The sequence below is a fragment of the Peromyscus maniculatus genome, chromosome 1 (genome assembly GCF_049852395.1).
Source record: "Peromyscus maniculatus bairdii isolate BWxNUB_F1_BW_parent chromosome 1, HU_Pman_BW_mat_3.1, whole genome shotgun sequence".
Taxonomy (NCBI): domain Eukaryota; kingdom Metazoa; phylum Chordata; class Mammalia; order Rodentia; family Cricetidae; genus Peromyscus; species Peromyscus maniculatus.
Window position 1 is genome coordinate 134728453 of NC_134852.1, and position 20003 is coordinate 134748455.

Below are 20003 nucleotides of genomic sequence, written 5' to 3' on the forward strand. Positions count from 1 at the left end.
CTGCAGAACTTTGCCAAGATGAGGTGGGATAGTCCTTCAAAAATCCTGCTTCACAGATAAGTCTGTCAGATATTCTAGCCAAAGATGGATGCCCCAACATTGCAGAGGAACCTTGGATGAATGTCCAGGTAGCCAGCTGTTCTGTCAATTCTTATTTTTGGAAGTTGTTTACTCTACACTTCCTGTTTACTCGGGTAATATGAGTTTTAGGTAATAGAGTCCTTCTCAGGTCTCTGATGGATTTGAAGACTAAATAGTTTTCCTTGTTACCAGACTCAGAAAAGAAACTCACTAAAAGAGGTGTAAAGTGTATAAGTTTGAGAAACATCAAAAGATAGTTATGAGTTGGTAATGCAAGTTGAGATAGAAATTGAATTAGTTACAACACTTTGGACTCACCAAGACTGAATAGATAATGGAGTATTTTTTTTAATTTGTCAAATGCTAATGGACTAGATGTTGTTAGTGTAATTATTGCATGAATATATTTGTATATAGTTATTATACTTATTGTACATAGTTTTTCTATGCTAGTTAAAACCTTTGCTTTTTGTTTAGATAAAAAGGGGAAAGTGTTGTATGATATTTTGTTTGTGTTCTGACAAATAAAGTTTGCCTGGAGATCAGAGGGCAGAACTAGCCACTAGTTAACATAGAGGCCAGACAGTGGTGGCACACACCCAGCACTTGAGAGAAAGAAGTAAGAAGATCAGGAGATCAAGGCCACCCTGGACTACATGAAACTGAACCAGTCTAAAAGAGCTGGGCGGTGGTGGCTCATACCTTTGATCCCAGCACATGAGAGGCTCACACCTTTAATCACAGCACTAGGGAGGTGTAGACAGGAATATAAGGTGGGTGGAGATAGTATCTCAGCCCCCTTTTAGTCTAGTCTGAGGATTCATAGAGATAGGGTGGCCTCCATACAGTCTAAGGATTTGTAGACAGGATCCCCCCTCCCAATTTGGTCTGAGATTTCTTAGAGGTAAGAGTCTCTAGTAGCTGCTGCTCTGCTTCAGCTTTCATCCTTAATATCTGACTCTGGGTTTTTATTGTTAAGACTAATTAGGATCATGCTTCACTCTCTAGCTTAAAAAGAGGTACAATAGATACACTAAAAGAAGAGAGAAATCATTAATGAAACCAGAGAAAGGAGAAACAGAGGAAAATAAACAGAACAAATGGTAATGAGTGCACAAAAGGCTCCTGACATGGTAGATACTATTCAAAGGACATCATTTCTTTAAACATGAATGGTCTAGATATCTCAATTGAAAGACAAAGGCTGCTATAGCAGTTAATCTATTTGTAGACAACCAGTCAATTTTAAATGTAGTACACAAATAAAATAAAAAAAATATAATGGATAAAGTCATACTAACACAGTAGCCAAAAGAGATCTTCTGCATCTATATTAATTCCAGTCAAATCAGACTTTTGTTTTATTTCATTTTTACGTCACTAAAGATCAAACTTAGAGTTATATGCTGGGCAAGCACTCTACCACTGATCTATTTCCCCATACCTCTTTTTATTTTCACTTTGAGACGGAGTCTAAGTTGCTCACGTTGGTCTTGAATGTGGCAATATTGTGTTCACCAATATATTGTGCACCTTAATAAACTTATTTAGGGTCAGAGAACAGAACAGCCACTAGATAGACATAGAGGCCAGAAAATGGTGGCACACACACCTTTAATTCTAGCATTCAGGATGCAAAGATCTGTCTGGATCTCTGTGAGTTCAAAGCCACACTGGAAACAATGAGGCATGGTGACACATGCCTTTAATTCCAGGAAGTGATTACAGGAAGCAGAAAAGTATATAAGACATGAGGACCAGGAACTAGAGGCTGCTTAAGCTTTTAGGCTTTTGAGCAGCAGTTCAGCTGAGACCCATTTGGATGAGGACACAGAGGCTTCCAGTTTGAGGAAACAAGATCAGCTGAGAAGTTGGCAAGGTGAGGCTATGGCTTGTTCTGTTTCTCTGATCTTTCAGAATTCACCCCAATATATGACCCTGGGTTTGTTTTTATTAATAACACTTTTTAAGATTCGTGATATATTTGAACTCACTGTAGCCCTGGTTGACTTTGAACCCAGCTCTGAATCAGACTTTAGTGCAGAAAAACAAATGTCAAAGGTATAGAGTTGACATAAGTTAAAGAAGTGACTCAGAAGATGAAGGTACTTGCCATTCAAGCCTAATGACCAGAGATCAATCTCTGGGTCCCACCTGAGGGTAGGAGAGAACCAACTCGGCGGAGTTGCCCTTTGACCTCCATATGAACTTGGAGGCACACTCCAGCCCTCACTTAACACATTGTGTGTGTGTGCATGCATACACACAAATAATAATAACAATAAATTAAAAGTCTTAATCTTTTTATTTGTTTACTCTTCTCTTATGCGATACATCCCAACTGCAGCCTTGCCTCCCTTCCCTCCTTCCAAGCCCTCTTTCCCTTTCCCCCAGATCTACTGCTGCTCCATTCCCCTTCAGAAAAGAGCAGGCCTCTCAATGATATCAACCAAACTTGGCATAACAAGATGCAATAAGACTAGGCACAAACCCTCATATCAAGGCTGGTAGAGGCAACCCAGTAGAAGGAAAAAGTCTCATGAGCAGTCAATAGAGTCAGAGACACCCCTACTGCCATTGTTTGGAGTCCAACAAAAACTCCAAGTTAAAGAAATACATCGTGTACACAGAGGGCCTGGCACAGACCCATGCATGTGCTGTGGTTGTCACTTTAGTCTCTGTGAGCCCCTATGAGTCTGCTTAGTTGACACCATGGGCTATGTTCTGATGGTGTTCTCTACCTCTCTGACTCCTACAACTCCTTCCTCTCCCTCTTCTTCAGAGTTTCCTGAGCTCCATCTAATGTTTGACTGTGAGTCTCTGTATCTGCTCCTATCAGTTGCTGGAGGAAGCCTTTCTGATGACAATTAGGCTAGCCACTGATCCTATGAGTATAGTAGAACATTGTGATACATTGAAAACAAGACTCAAAAGAAAACATACAGCATCAAATATACATTTTATAACTTAAATTGTATTATTGTCATTCATTTTAATCTTGCATGCATTATAAATCCCACATTACCTTATTGTTCTGTTTAAATAATGGTATTTTGAAGATACTTAAAATATGTTTCTTGTAAAATATGAACTACTAAAGTTTATACAAAAAAACAAACTGATCATTTAAATAGTCCTGTATCTGTTAAAATACTACATTTATTTTTAATAACTCCCCTGAAAATGAAAGAGTTGTATAGAGATGGTTTCACAGGTGGATTCTACCAAACCCCCAAGAAAGAAATGATGCCATTTCTTTGTAGTTCCTCCTGGAGGATATCAACAGAAGAAGCAATTCAGAGCTTACTCTATGAGATCTTTATTACCTCAATACCAAACTCATTTAAGGCATCATAAGAAAGGAAAACTGTACTAATATCTCCTATAAGAATAAGTATAATATGACACACTAGAAACAGAATTCAGCAAGATATAAAAGTCATTATGTGGGACTGGGGAGATGGCTCAGTATGTAAAGAACTTGCCATGAAGACAAGAGAAACTGAGTTCATCTCCTCACAGTGGCATAAGCCTGAAACCCCTGTGCTCTGGGGACGTTGTGAAGACAGACAGACTCCAGGGGCTCAGGATTCTTCCACTCTAGGTGATGTCACAAATTCCATGTTCAGTGAAAGGCCCTATCTCAAAGAGTAAAGGTAAAGAGCAATAGAGGGAAACATCCAAAGTCAACCTCTGACCACTACATGTACCTGCATGGGTGAGCACACCCACATACACAGGTGTACACATGTACACCCATGGACACAAACAACAGAAAAGTAATGGTGTATAACCAAGCATAATGAATTGCAAAGTTACATGAGTGGATCCAAACTGAACTCAGGCATATGTGTCCAACCTCTTGACCTTGGAAAAGGATGTAATTATCTATGTGGTTTATTCAAATTCACACAAACAAGTTTCCAAGAAAGTCTCATAATTTTCAAGTAAGCTCACCATTTTGTATTTGGTTATATTCATAGATATCCCTGGCAACATGTAACCAAAGTTGTATATATTACTATAGTCCACCATTCAACCATTTGAAAAGAAAAAGTCACATGATCAAATCTACAGGGAAAAGCATTTGGCAAAATACAGTATCTATTCATAATATTGAACTCTCAGGAAACACAGATAAAAGAAAAATCTTCAAACTTTTTCAACTCACTTTTAAAAAGTCCACAGAGATATCAGCATGGCTGACATCATATTTGCTGCTGAGAATCTGGAAGGTTCTTCTTAGAAGCAGAAATAAGGCACTGATATCCCTCTCATCAGTCTCGCTCAGTATCATGCTGGAACATATGACTAAAGCCATAACACAAGAAAATTAAATAGAATTAGAAAGAAAAAAAGCTTCCTTTGTAAGCAACATGGTTGTGTATAAAATGGCAATTGTGTATAAAATTGCCAAAAATATCCATAGCTAATAAACAATTACAGGAAGGTCACAGGACACAAAATTAATAGACAATGATAATTTCTGCTCTATATATCAATGAACAACTGCAACTGAAATTAAGAAAAAGTTATTATTTGCATTAAGCACCAAAAATTCTATAGGCATCAATGTAATAAAATATATATCAAAGTCTATGTGAGGAAAACTACAGAATTGTTAAGTAAGTCAAAAAAGTCCAAATGCATGAAAACAATTTTTTGAATTGTTCATATCCACAAATAGGAATCATCACTCCTGTGAGTATATCAATATTTCCCAACTTGACCTACAGGGTCAGTACAATCACAGCCAAATCCTTCCTAGTTTATTCTGTAAATGATGACTCTCAGATTCTACTGCTGACATGGGAAGGCAATGACACAGGTTACTTCAAGACAACACCGAAGAGGAGCAAAGACAGAGGTCTGGCTGCCTGACTTTGAGGCTTACTGCAGAGCTCTAGTAATCACAATGGCGTGGTGTTGGTACAAGAATGGACAAATTATTTTTGTGCAAGGTTGGATACTTTGTTTCCTTTGTAAATTAGTGAATCTTAATTGTAGAGAAAATGGGTTTAATTTAGAGATTTGTATGTATGCAATGTGTTAGCAGCATGTACCTGTAATGTGATTTTATCTTTGTGTGAGAAGGATGGAGGAGGACAACAGGATGAGGATGAAGAGGAGGAGGAGAAGGAAGAGGAGGGGGAGTGGGGAAGAAATGGAGGGAGAGGGGGAAAGAATGAAGAGGGGAGAAGGAAGAGGAAGAGGAGGAGGAGGAGAAGGAGGAGGAGGAATGATTTTTTTCACAAAATCTAGCTCAAAATAGATCCTGAATGTAAAAGGTAAACATCTGAAAGACAACATAGAAAAAAAATCCAGATATCAGGCTTTGTAGTGTGTTTTAGATTTAAACATGATTAATTTTGTCCCACCCCTCCCTGAGGGACTGACTATTGATAATTAATGATGGCTAGAGAAAGGAGTGACATTTTTTTTCAGTGGTGAAGCCCCTTGTTCAGGTACCCAGGCGTCAGTAAATAGCCTAATACTCATACTCATGAAGCGACACTAATTAAACTTACCGAGTCACACAGAGAAAAGACATGAGAGGAGAGCAGGGCTTGTGGGGAAGAAGGGTTGCAGAGGAAGGAAGGAGGATGATGGGGGAAATGGGGGTGATTCACGTCTATCATACATTGATTATGTATGATCTGATCAAGGACTTTTATTGAAAATACACATTTCTTTTTTTAAAATTTATTCTTCTCTCAAACATTATATCTCAACCAGTTTCCCCTCCCTCTACTCCTCTAAGTCCCCTCTCTACCTCCCCCACCCTCAAAACTACTGCTCCTCCATTTCCCTTCAGAAAAGAACAGGCCTCCCAGGGATATCAACTGCACATGTCATAACAAGATACAACAAGACTAGGCACAAACTCTCATATCAAGCCTGGACGTGACAACCCAGTAGGAGGAAAAAAGGTCCCAACAATACTCAAAAGAGTCAGAGACAACCTCCACACCCATTGTTAGGAGTCCCACAAAAACAGCAAGCTATATGATCATAACATATATGCAGAGGACCTAGTGTAGACCCATGCAGGCTCCATGATTGTCACTTCAGTCTCTATGAGCCCCTAGAAGCCCTGTTTAGTTGATTCTGTGGGCTGTGTTCACAAGGTGTCCTCAACCCCTCTTGCTCCTACATTCCTTCCTCCTTTCCTGCAGAGTTCCTCAAGCTCTGCCTAATGTTTGGCAGTAGGTCTCCACACCCGCTCTCTCTCATCAGTTGTTGGTGGAATGCTCTCTGATGATGATTGGGTTAGTCACCTATCTATGTATACAGCAGAATATCATTATGAATAATTTCATTGACTTTTAAATTTTTTTTGGCCAGTCTTGTTTGGTTCTATCCTAGGTCACTAGGCTATCTGATTCTTGGCCATCTAGGCAGTGTTGAGAATGGGCTCCCTCTCTTGGCATGGCCTCAAGATGAACCAGCCATTGGTTGGCCATGCCTATAAGTTCTGCATGATCATTACCCCAACATATCTTGCAAGCAGGACAAATTGTAGGTTGAAGGTTTGTGGTTTGGTTGATGTCCCAGTCCCACCCCTGGAAGCCTTGCCTAGTTACAGAAGATGGATGGTTCAGGTTCCATATTACTCATTACTAGGAGTCTTTCTTAGGGTCACCCTTATAGAGTCCAAGGAGTTTCCACTGCACTAGGTTTCCACATTGCTCCCCAAATGTCCCTAATTCCAGTCATCTCTCCCAATATTGTCTCTCTCCCCACCAATTTGATCCCTCCTGTTCCCATTCCCCACAAGCACCCAGTCCACCTACAAAATCTATTCTGTTTCCCCTTTCCATGGAGATCGGGGCATCCCTACTTGAGGCCTCCTTGTTACTCTGCCTCTCTGGGTCTATGGATTTTATCATGATTATCCTTTACTTAACAGCTAATATCCACTCAGAAGTGAGACATACCATGTTTGTCTTTCTGGGTCTGGGATACCTCACTAAGGAGGATTCTTTTTCTAGTTCCATCCATTTGCCTGCAAATTTCATGATTTTTTTAACAGCTGAGTAATACTCCATTGTGTACATGTACCACATTTTTTTAATCCATTCTTCAGTTGAGGGACATCTAGGTTGTTTCCAGTTTCTGGCTATTATGAATAAAACTACTAACATAGTTGAGCAAATGTCCTTGTACTAAGATGGCATGCCACTGAGTATATGCCCAAGAGTAGTATAGTTGGGTCTTGAGGTAGATTGATTCACAATTTTCTGAAGAAACGTTATATTAATTTTCATAGTGACTATACAAGTTTGCACTCCTACCAGAAGTGGTGGAATGTTCCCCTTGCTCCACATCCTTGACAGAATGAGCTGTCACTTGTGTTTTTTTTTATTTTAACCATTCTATAGGTGTAAGATGGAATCTCAAAGTAGTTTTGAGTTGCAATTCCCTGATGGCTTAGGATGTTGAACATTTTTTAAGTGTGTTTTCAGCCATTTGAGAATTCTGTTTAGACCTGTACCCTATTTTTAATTGGATTACTTCATTTGTTAATGTCTAGTTTCTTGAGTTCTTTATATATGTCAGATGTAGAGTTGGTTGGTGAAAGTCCTTTATCATTCTGTAGGCTGTGGTTTTGTCCTTTGCTTTACAGAAGGTTTTCAGTTTCATGAGGTCTCATTTATTGATTGTTGATCTTAGTGCCTAAGGGATTGATGTTCTATTCAAGAAATTGTCTGCTGTGCCAATGGATTCAAGGATATTTCCCAACTTTTCTTTTATCAGGTTCAGTGTATCTCATTTTATGTTAAGGCCTTTGATCCACTTTGACTTCAGTTGATTTTTTTTAGGGAGATAGATATAGATCTATTTGCATTTTTCTACAAGCAGAAATCCAGTTAAACCACCAACATTTGTTGAAGATGCTTTCTTTATCCATTGTTTATTTCTGGCTTCTTTATCAAACATGAGGTGTTCATAGATATGAAGATTTATGTCTGGATCTTCTATTTTCTTCCATTGATCAACATATCAATTTTTATGCCAATATCGTGTTTTTTATTGCTGTAGCTCTGTAGTACCCCTTAAAATCAGAGATGGTGATACCTCTTGAAATTCTTTTGTTGTACAGAATTGTTTTAGCTATCCTCAGATTTTGTTTTTCCATATGAAGTTGAGTATTATCCTTTTAAGATGTGTAAAGAATTGCATTGGAATTTTGATCGGGATTGTGTTGAATCTGTAGATTGCTTTTGATAAGATGATCAATGTTACTATGTTAATTCTACCAGTCCAAATATTCTGATAACATCTGCAAATAATGATACTTGAGGTTCTTCCTTTTCAAATTGTATCACCTTGATCTCCTTCAGTTGTCTTATTCCTCTAGCTAGAATTTCAAATGCTATATTGAGGAGATATGGAAAGAGTTGACAGCCTTCTCCAGTTCCTGATTTTAGTGAAATTGCTTTGAGTTCTCTCCATATAATTTGATTTTGGCTATTGGCTTGCTATAAATTGCCTTTATTATGTTTAAGCATGTCCCTTGTATCTGTAATCTATCCAAGACCTTTATCCTGAAGTGGTGTTGGAGTTTGTCAAAGGCTTTTACAGGATCTAATGAGATGTCATGCTTTTTTTTCCCCTTTCAGTTTGTTTATATGATGGATCACATTGACTGATTTGGTATGTTGAACCATTCTTGCATCTTTGGGATGAAGCGTGTTTGATCATTATAGATGATTATTTTTATGTGTTCTTAGATTTGGTTTGCAAGTATTTTTGCATCTATGTTCATGAGAGAAATAGGTCTGTAATTCTCCTTTGTTGAATCTTTGTGTGGCTTGGGTATCAAGGTAACTGTAGCCTCATAAAATGAATGTTTTATATTTTTTCTGTTTATTTTAGTGAATAATTTGAGGAGTATTGGCCTTAGCACTTCTTTGAAAGTCTGAGAGAATTCTGCAAAAAAACTATCTGGCTCTGGGCTTTTTTTTTGGCCAGGGTGGGGTTGGGGTTGGGAGACTTAATGACTTTTTCTGTTACCTTAGGAGTTATAGATATATTTAAATTGTTTATCTAATCTTGATTTAAGTTTGGTAAGTGGTGCTTATTGAGAAAATTATCCATTTCATTTAGATTTTCCAATCTTGTGGACTACAGATTTTTGAAGTATGAACTAATGATTCTTTGGATTTCCTTGGTATCTGTTGTTTTGTCCTTCTTTTTGTTTTTGATTTTGTTAGTTTAGCTATTCTCTCTCTGCCATTTTGTAAGATTGGTTAAAGGTTTATCTGTTGTGTTGATTTTCTCAAACAACTATTTGTTTCATTAATTCTTTGTATTGTTCTCTTTGTTTCTACTTCATTGATTTCATCCCTCAGTTTGATTATTTCCTGCCATCTACTACTATTTGGTGGGGTTGTTTCTTTTAGTTCTAGAGTTTTCAGGTGTGCTGTTATGTTGTTAGTGAGTGATCTTTTCAATTTCTTTATGGAAGGCACTTAGTACTATGAACTTTCCTCTTAGCACCGTTTTCATTGTGTCCCACAAGTTTGGGTGTGTTATGCATTCATTTTATTGATTTCTAGGAAGTCTTTAATTTATTTCTTTCTTTATGCTTTGGCCCCATAGTCAATCAGTAGAGAGTTATTCAGTTTTCATGAGTTTGTAGGCTTTCTATTGTTTCTGTTGCTGTTGAAATCCAGTTTTAATTCATGATGGTCTGATAGGATGCAGGGAGTTATTTCAATTTTCTTGTACCTATTGAGACTTGCTTTGTGACTGAGCATGTGGCCAATTTTGGAGAAAGTTCTGTGAGGTGTTGAGAAAGTATATTATTTTTTGTTTGTGTGAAACATTCTGTAGCTGTTAGGTCATTTTGATTCATAATGTCTGTTAGCTTCAGTATTTCTCTATTTAGTTTTTGTCTGAGTGATCTGTTCATTGGTGAGAGTGGGTATAGTCTCCCACGATCAAGGTGTGAGGATCCATGTGTGATTTAAGCTTTAGTAATGTTTCTTTCTCAAACATGGGTGTCTTTGTGTTTGGGGCACAAATGTTAAGAATTGAAATGTTATCTTGGTGGATTTTTCCTTTGATGAATATGAAATGGCCTTCCCCGTCTCTTTTGATTAATCTTGTTTTGAAGTCTATTTTGTTTGATATTACAATGGCTACACCAGCTTGCTTCTTAGAACCATCTGTTTTTCAACCTTTACTCTGAGGTAATATATCTATCTTTGATGTTGAAGTGTGTTTCTTGTATGCAGCAGAAGGATGGATCCTGTTTTCATATCCATTCTGTTAGCCTGTGTCTTTTTATCAGGGAATTGACTTCATTGATATTAAGAGATATAAATGACCAATTATTGTTAACTCCTGTTATATTGTTGTTGTTGCTGGTGATGGTGGTGGTGGTGGTGGTGTGTGTGTATTTCTCTTATTTCAACTTTGCTGGTGTGAGATTACTTATTTCCTGTGTTTTCATGGGGGTAGTTAACCTTCTTAGGTTGGTGTTTTTTTCTAGTATACTCTGTAGGGCTGGATTTATACACAGATATTGTTTGAATTTGACTTTATCATGGAATATCTTCTTTTCTCCATCTATGATGACTGAAAGTTTTTCTGAGTACAGTATTCTGGGTATAGTATTCTGGCATCTATGGTCTCTTAAGAGTATGCAGCACATCTGTCTAGGCCCTTCTGGCTTTTAGAGTCTCCATTGAGAAGTCAGGTATAATTCTAATAGGTCTGCCTTTATATGTTACTTGCTCTTTTTCCCTTGAAGCTTTTACTATTCTTTCTTTGTTCTGTATGTTTAGTGTTTTGATTGTGACTCGGGAACTTTCTTCTATGATCCAGTTTGGTGTTCTGTAAGCTTCTTTGACCTTTATAAGCATCTCCTTCTTTAAGTTGGGGAAATTTTCTTCTATGACTTTGCTGAAAATATTTTCTGACCTTTGAGCTGGAAATCTTCTCCTTCTTATATTCCTATTATTCTTGGGTTTTATCTTTTCATAGTTTTCCATGTTTCCTGGATGCTTTGTGTCAGGAACTTTTTAGATTTACCATTTTCTTTGACTGATGTATATATTTCTTCTATTGTATCTTCAATGCCTGAGGCTCTCTTTTCAATCTCTTGTACTCTGTTGGTAATGCTTATGTCTGTAGTTCCTGTTCACTTACCTAGATTTTCAATTTCCAGAATTCCCCCAGTTTGTACTTTTTTATTGCTTCTATCTCCATTTTCAGGTCTTTAACAGTTTTATTCATTTTCTTCAACTGTTTGTTTTTCATGGCTTTCTTGGTGGGATTTAATTTCCTCTAATTTTTTTGTTTGTCTTTTCCTCAATTTCTTTAAGTCATATAGTTCTTTAAGGTCCTCTATCATCTTCAAGAAAAAGTTGGTTTTAAGGTCTTTTTGCTACAGTTGTGTTGGAATATTCAGAGCTTGCTCTGGTAGGATAATTAGGCTCTGGTGATGGTATGTCACCCTGGCTGTTGTTGACTATTTCTTTTCCCTGGCATCCAAGCATCTGAGTTTGAGATGATTATAGGTCTAGGTGAAGATTACTGAGTTTGTCTTTGTTAGGTGAGTGTTTTGTTCCTTGGTTTCTGTTTCATCTCTGGTCTTTTGGTTTGTGGGGCCTGTAGTTGAGCAGGAGTTCTCTGCCTGAGTTTGGGGCTGGATTTCTGGCAGGCAGCTTGGTCTCTTGTGGAGCAGGAGGGTCACCACCTGAGTTGAGGACTGGGGCATGAAGAGAAGGAGAGAAGCAAGGGAGGAGGACTGGGGAGAGTGTGCATGGTGGGGGTGGGCACTGAGAGAGTGGAGGAAGAGGTCCATGTGTGGGCAGCCTAACTAGAGTTCTGACAGCCATCATGGCCTCTGGTCCAGCAGGGAATCTCCACCCAAGTTGGGGACTGGGACAATATAAAGAAGAGGGGAGGGAAAATTGGTGCACCTAGAAAGTGGGGAGGTCCACAGGCAAACAGCATACCAGGACTTCTGATGACTGGTATAGTCTTTGGTTGAGCAGGACATCTCTGCCCAAGGTGGGGCCTGGGACATGATGAGGAGGAGGGAAGAGGGTATTGTGGATATTGTCTCAGGGGAGGGGCACCAAGAGAATGGAGAAGGTACACTGGAGTTCTAGAAGCCAGCAGCATGGAAGTCTCTCTCTGCTTGAGATTGCCTACCTGTTCTTCTGGCTGGTGTGGCCTGCACTTGAGCAGGAGATAGCAGCTTGAATTGGGGGGGGGTGGGAACCAGGCAATGGGGTTGGGGACTATGGAGGGATGATGGAGGACTGTGTATGTGGGAACTGACCAAGTACGAGAGTTCTGTGTGCTGGTAGCCTACATGTTCTTCTGGACAGCCTGGCTTGCACTTAAGCAGGGAATGTCCACTGGAGTTGTGGGTGGGGACATGGCAGCAGGGGTGGAGGGTGAGGAGGGAAGGGGTGACTGTGAGTTGCATCTGTGAAAGCCAAATCAAGGCAGTGGGGGAGTTCTACAGGCAGTTGACCTACCTATCCTTCTGGATGGCCCACAGAGGACTTTTCAACATCAACAGCAAGAGCATATAAGGTTTTACTAATTGAAAATGAGTGAAGGGGGGCTGGAAATGCAGCACAGCTGTCACAGTGCTCATCTAGCATGCGTGCAGGCCAGAGTATATAAACTAGGCAAGCAGTGCCCACCTACAATCCTTACACCTAGGACATAAAGGCCAGGAGATCAGAGTTCAAGCTCATCCTTGGTTTATGCAGCAAGTTCGAGGCCAGACTGACATACATGAGACCCTGTCTGGAAAATAATATTAGCAATTTTGTCAGATACTTCTCCCAAATAATATACTGATGGAAAAGAAACACAAATAGTGCAGAGTATCATATCGTTAAGAAACTGAAATTTAAGACAGTAATAAGATAAGATTCTATGCCTATTAGAATGCCTGAATTAAAAAAAAAACAGACAAGATCAAATGCATACAAAGCCACAGAGCAGGGAAAATGAATACTATATTTGTTCATAGGAATGGAGATTGGGCAGTCACTTTAGAAGACAGCTTAGTAGACTAGATAAAGCTCAATATAGTTTGGTATGATATATCAATTGTGCTTTTAGGTATTTACCAAAAATAGTTAAAAACTTATGAGTGACAATGTGCAGAAATGCTTATAGCAGCTTTATTTATGTGAGCTGATGTTGGGAAGCAACCAAGATTCTCTTCCATAGCTGGATGAATAATCTGCAATGCAGCTGTGCAATTGGCTATTATTCAAGGGTTTAAAAGAAACATGCTCTCAAGCCATGATAAGACAGGGAGAAAACTTAATAGCATTTGCTCAGCCAAAGAAGTCAGTGTAAAAAGCCTGCATACTGTATTATCCCAATTGTATTACAGTCCACAAAAGACAAAACTATAGAGACAATGAGAAGATGGTGGATGGGAGGAGGGTGGTGATAAAATAGTGAGTGCCGTGATGCTTTTGAATCATGGAACTATTCTATACAATTGCATGGTGATGTTATCCATGCAATTTAGCATTTTTCAAAAAAATCATAAAACTGTATAATGCAAAGGAAGTTCTTCCTATGACCTAAGGACTTCAGTTTATAAGGATGTATAATAATTGCAGCAACCATAATAATAAATGTCCTTGTACAAGACAGTAGTAACAGAAATGAATTCGGAGTAGGAGTGGGGTCGTATGGGTGCCTGGAACTCCCTTACTCTCTGCCTGACTTTTCCATAAATATAAAACTACACTAACAGGGCAAATTTGGTTGATTTTTCTGCCCAGCTGAAACATCCTTTCTTCCCCATAGCAGATGCCACTGTCTGGAAAATGCGCCCTGCCTTCCCCTTTTGTTAGCATTTGTTCTCAGAAGGTCCGTTTGTGTTTTAATTCACCTTTTCTGGTCCTTTCAACCCAGTGACAGAGAGCTGCAATGGCCATCCTTTCTGCGTGGTGCTCAGTGTACAGCTCCCAGTGGAGCCCCAGCCCGGTCTGCATTTCTGAGGTCTCCATCCTTCCTCTTGATGAGCTTGTGAACCTACATTCTCACAGCAAGTGGGAAGAAGAGTCAGTATTTACCTCCACGACCATTGTGAGGATTAAATAAACCAGTCCCTGGTGCCTAGTAAGCATTCAATAAATGTAAGCTGTTATTCTGTTATTGTTTATACACTTTCACACAATACTCACATCAAATGGAAGAAAGATGAAAGATTCCAGCTCAAATTATTTCTGGACTGTCAAAATGCATAAAAGAAACATGAAGACAGGATGCTGGAAGCACCTGCCCAGAGGCAAGGGAAGGGGGGGAAACACATGTCAAAATGGTTTGAAAGCTCCTCTGCCCTTGATCGGCGTGCCCAATGCAACTCACCCCAAATCCCTTTAATAATCCCCTTCTGTGAACTGTACCCTAACCTTGTGTCCTTTGGACAGGACACAAGTATGAGCACTGTCCACAAGTGCTCCACATCCTCCGGCCAGAGCCTCCCACCTCTTGAACCTGAACCCGGAAGGGTCAGAGGCCCCAGCATGTTGCTTCTTAGTGTATTCCCTCTGCTATTTATATTTTGCTCCACATGCCTAGAGCCCATCACAGGGAGAGGAAGATGTTCAGAAAACAAACAGCATTCCTACCTGATGTTGCACTTGCTAGAAGCTGTTAGTATAATCTTGTCTTTTCACTTTGGGGAGCTCAAAGCACAGACATTGCTTTCCCTCGAGTCTTAATATCAAAGAACTCGAAGGGGGTCAAAGGAAGTTTACAGTACCACAGTCCATTCCACAGACAAGTTGCCACATATTTTCTTGACTGCCCCCCCCCACCACCACCATGTTTGAAATGTGTACTTGCTATCCACATCCTAGGAGCATCTTCAGGCAACAAGGCCTGGCTTAATTCTCTCCTCTCTCTAATCCCACGAGGCTGTTTGCAGAAGCCTGGGTACTTCCATAGCATCTTTCTGAAAGGAGGACAGAGTTTGCACTTTGATTCTTCTTGCTTTTGTGACAAAAAATGTTCTGTAAGCCTCGTTTTTTTTTCTCCTACCTCTTCCCTCTTTCGTTGTTGAATTTGAAACTCATACATCAGACACCACCACCTCTCTAAATTATTGTTTAAAAAAAGAAGAAAATAAAGGTATCTGCTCAAATTGACATTTTCATCCTGCCCATTCATTCTAGAGTGGCAGGTTATAATTTGCCAACATGTTCACATCCAAACACATAGGACAGTGATGCCATCATGTGGTTCTGCTACCATTACCATCTCCAGCCCCAGCCCCCTCCCCAGGGGGGCTTGCTTAGGTCTGCAGATGTTGTGATTTTTTTTTTTTTTTAAAAAGGAGAGAATAGAACAATAGCTCTTCCCTTCCCTAAGATTCCTCATGCACCAGACATGAAGGTGTTCCCAGGTCTATTAGGTGGGTTAGATCAGACACTGTATGCTACACAGGGGGAGAAAAGACAGCTTTCCTCTTTTTATGTCCATTCCAGTGCAGCCTCCCTTGATGCTCTGAATGAATGGACTTTGTAGGGGAAACCTGGCTCAGCTTCTGGTTCCAAAGACAGTCAGCCATCCATCAAAGGTGAGTGGGGGGGGGGGGGGGAATAACAGGGAAGACACTTCTCTTACATCTGACTGGGCTTTCACTTGCTTTTGGTAGGGCTCCCCCCTCTACCGTGGTACTCTGTGCAGTTAGGAGCATCTCCCTCGGGCTGCCGGTCATTGGCTGTAAACTGTGCAATGAAGAGCCACACTTCCTGCGCTCTCCTCCCATCACTCCTGTTTCTTTGTCCTCTGTTGCTTCTTGAATCCCAACAACCCCACCCCACCCCCACCCCTGCACTGGGATTCAATTTCCCCCTTGCTGGGTTGTAGCCCTTGGAGGTTCTTTAATTTGCCAAGAGTGAATGTGGTAGTAAATTACTTCAGTTTTGCATAATTTTAATATAACTTATATAACTTAATAACTTATTTTGTCAATTTTGCGCTGTGAGCTCACATTCAGCAGGAATCTATCCTCACAGGAGTCTATTGCAGACATAGGTTTGAGAAGGATTCCTACCATCTGCTTTTGGGCTCACTTCTGTTAGAAGTTTCCCCAATTCTTGATTCCTCTTCCCAGCAGATTCATGGCTTGGAGTTTCTATTCTGTGTGGGAAGTAAAGACTCAGACTAACCAGCTGCATCTCATGCAGGTACAGGGCACAAAAATTTTACTCAAATATCTATAATGACTACCACCTCCCTGTCAGCACACACTCAGGAAAGTTTGTTAAGAGTTAGGCCATCAGCCTGTGGTACCATAGGGGTTGGTGAGACTGTGGGAGGTGAGTCTAGTGGACAGAAATGAGGTCACTGGAGATATCCTTGACCTTGGCATACTGCTGGAAACTTCCTCCTCCTCTCTTTCCTTTTTGCTTCCTGACTTCCCTGAGTTGAGCAACAATCCCTACAGTGCTGTTCTGTCTGGCCACAGCCCCAAAGCAATAGAACCATGTGTCCACAGACTGAAACTCATGGACCCACGAGCCACAGCAATCTTCCCACTCTGCAAACTGATTATCCCTGGTACTTTTCCTCATCGAGGGAAAGCGGACTGGCCAAGTTATGAGACAAGGAGGCTCAGAGTTAGCATCTCTTTTCCAGTTCTCTAATTTATTCAGGAGTCCCTGCCATTTCTCCTCCTCGCAGCCCTTAGAGGCCATATTCCTGATGATAGCTTCTCTCTGAGAGAACTGAAGTCCCAGCCCCAAAAGGTCTGATCTCTCTGCTCAGCCCGGGAGTCTCCATTGTCTGTAGATTTCCCAAGGTCCATCCTTTCTTGCCTGAGCTTCAGAGTGGGTTTTATTAATTGAAATGATTTTATCTAGCCATTCTGTGCTTGAGAGCAAAGAGAGAATTGGCACAAGGTTTTATTTCAGGCATCTGTTTCTAATTCCTGCAGTGTTCTGCAGGTTTCTGGGATGCTTTGCCATTCTGGGGCCCACATTAGACAGGCAGCTACAGTCACCTATGGGCTGATGCCCCCAGCAGCCAAGGTTCCAACCAGCTTTGGCATAAGACCTGCACCACACAGATGTTTTAAGTCAGGGGCCCAAGATATTCTGCATGTTACTTACTAAGGAATCAGGGTCTGTGGGCAGTTTCTCAAGTAAATAGTTGAACTCTGAACCTTTCATGGGTCTATTCTGGATTTGTGGGCAGCTGCCTAGAAGTGGGAGAAAAAACAAGAGGAGAAGGCTACACACAACCACAACAGGGGTGGGGTGTCCTGTACCTAGGCTGGACCCGTGGCTGTCATAGGTTTGTATGTCTGTTGGAGTGTGCAGTTCCTTATGTGAAGAGTGAGTGTGCAAATGAGGTCATTCTTCTACTTCTCAGCTACACGGGAGCTGGACTTGGCCAGTCAGCTTTCTGCGACTGTAGCAATTACCTGAGCTAATCAACCTATGAAGACAAAAGGTTTCTTTTGATTCACAATTTGAGTTCAGTCCATGGCCAAGTGCTCCTGTTGATTACAGACCCCTAATGAGGCAGCACAACACAGCAAGAGCAGCTCACAGAAAGGGTGCTCAGTGTTTGGCCAGGAAGGGGGAGGGAAAGGAGAGAAGGGGGGAGAGGGAGAGGTGGAGAAAGAGGGGAGCAGAGGGAGGAGGGAAAGGAGGAGGAGGAGGAGGAGGAGGAGGAGGAGGAGGAGGAGGAGGAGGAGGTAAGGCAGCAGTCAGACTTTCTCTTTGAGGCTATGCCTATGTGGAACTGAAACCTTCCACTACAGCCCACTGCTCTTAGGCTCCATATGCTGAGGAACTTAAGCTGCAAGTTATAGCAAGATACAGCAGGGGAGCACTCAGGTGACAAACACTTGCTCCAGAATGTCTTGCCAGCTCAACCCTAAGGAGCTGCTTCCTAGGACTGAGACTGTTTTTATTAGGTAACTCCCACCAGTGATGGCCAGCTTCCTGAGCAGAGCTGCAGCTGCCAAGAAACAGTCTTTTAATACAGCTTTGGCACATTTTCCAACAAATTCTCCATCTTCTTTTTTCTTCTTTGGGCACAGTGGAGGCCATGTTTTTGTACGGTCCCAGCTTGCAGTTATAAGTTGTGTTTATTCCTCAATTAAGCCTTTTGCTTGCAAATTCAAACCCATATTTTAATTGGGGTTTTCTGACACCTGCTCAGTGCAATACCTCTCTTTCTTTGTAGAAAAGAACTTTTTTTTGTCATCATTGTCAACCAAAAGGACGAATCAGTTTTCATCGTCCAAAAGGGATAAAAACATGAGCAGGTAAGGGGATTAGGAATTAGTACCTTGGCAGCCAACCCAAGCAAAGACTGGACTGTAGATGACTTAATGGCCAGTGAACACGGCATTGCTACAAGTCCTCCTGCCAGATAGCTTAGTCACTTGGAGGTTTTGTAAACATTTCCCTGGAAGGATATCCTGCCTCAGATGACATTGTGAGACTGGCACTGGAATGGGCAGAATGATGGAGCTGTAATCAAAGCACACCACTCACTGAAGGACAACCTCAGAGGTCTGCAGGACTCTGGTCTCTTCTGTTCCTTCCTTCCTTCTTTCTTTCCTTCCTTCTTCCCTTCCTTCCTTTCGTCCCTTTCCTTTCTTTCCTTTCTTTCTTTCTTTCTTTCTTTCTTTCTTTCTTTCTTTCTTTCTTTCTTTCTTTCTTTCTTTCTTCCTTCCTTCCTTCCTTCCTTCCTTCCTTCCTTCCTTCCTTCCTTCCTTCCTTTCTCTCTCTCTCTCTCTCTCTCTCTCTCTCTCTCTCTCTCTCTCTCTCTTTCTTCTCTTGGTCATAAAACTTCAGCTAGATAATTACATCTAAATTCATCCCAGGACACATGGTGAGAACTTTTTTCAAAAACCCAAGCACTAGTGTTAAGTTGAGCACTATATATAATCGGCATGCACTGGGAAAGGAGCTGCTGAAATAAAGTAGAGCTTGGCAAATGGAACATGTCTTGAGTTCTCTGGGGGCATCCTGTCTGTAAGGGAGGGTCTCAGATTCTTGAATTATTTTCCCCTATGGGAGGCCTGTGCTCTCTGATTGCTGGAGGAAAGTAGGCTCTGGGTGGAGCACTTCTCCTTGTCTGTGCCACATCCTGGTCTTTTCTCTGGGTGTCTCCAGTTGTAGAGAGTGAACTTTTCTTTCTGTAGTGTTCAGTCACTGTGAGGCAGGAGTTTCAGCCCTGAAAACATACATGCAAGTAACATACAAACTCAGCAAGTTGTATTTAGAAATAAATACACATATACATATACATATATTCATGGGACAACAATTAATGAATAAAGAGGCTATGAATTTAAAAAAAGAGCAAGGAGGGGTGTGTGGGAAGCTTTGGAATGATGAAAGAGGTGGGAAAGATTACGTTATTATATTATAATCTCAATAATAAAAGAAAAAAGTAAATATGACCACTCTACCTTTCTTATACCAACTGATTTTCTCTGCATTTCAAAAGCTCCAACATCTTGCCTCTGTCCTTTACCTGAGTGCTGGATATCTCAGCTGATCTTCAGTATAGGACAGATTCACAGAGAAGTAAGCTTTGATGCCAGTAAAGGGATGGACTTGCAACCATGCAAGGCAGGCGGGCAAAGAGCAAAAGCTTCTTTCTTCTGTGTCCTTATCTAGGCTTCCAGCAGAATCTGTGGCCTAGATTAAAGGTGTATCTTCCTGCTTCAAAGATCCAGACTAGAAGTGAATCTACCTACTTCAAATGAAGCAAAGATCCTTCTCAGGTGCCCCCTCCCTCTAGTTGGGATTTTAGTTCATTCCAGATGTAGTCAGATTGACAACCAATAACAGTCTCCACAATCCACTATCTGCCTTTGTTTTCTTCATTAGTTTAGTGTCCCCCCACTATAATATGAGCATCACAGGAACAAGAGTCCTATTCACCAT

The 20003-nt window shown here is 40.7% G+C and overlaps 1 long non-coding RNA gene across 1 annotated transcript in view; it reads left to right on the forward strand.

The window, feature by feature from the left end:
- Positions 1-14680, forward strand: part of LOC121826840 (uncharacterized) — a 42048-nt gene extending 27368 nt beyond the window's left edge. Inside the window, exon 4 of the long non-coding RNA XR_013044746.1 lies at positions 13996-14680. This is a non-coding gene — a long non-coding RNA (uncharacterized LOC121826840). The remainder of the gene's footprint in view (positions 1-13995) is intronic.
- Positions 14681-20003: the final 5323 nt, after the last annotated feature.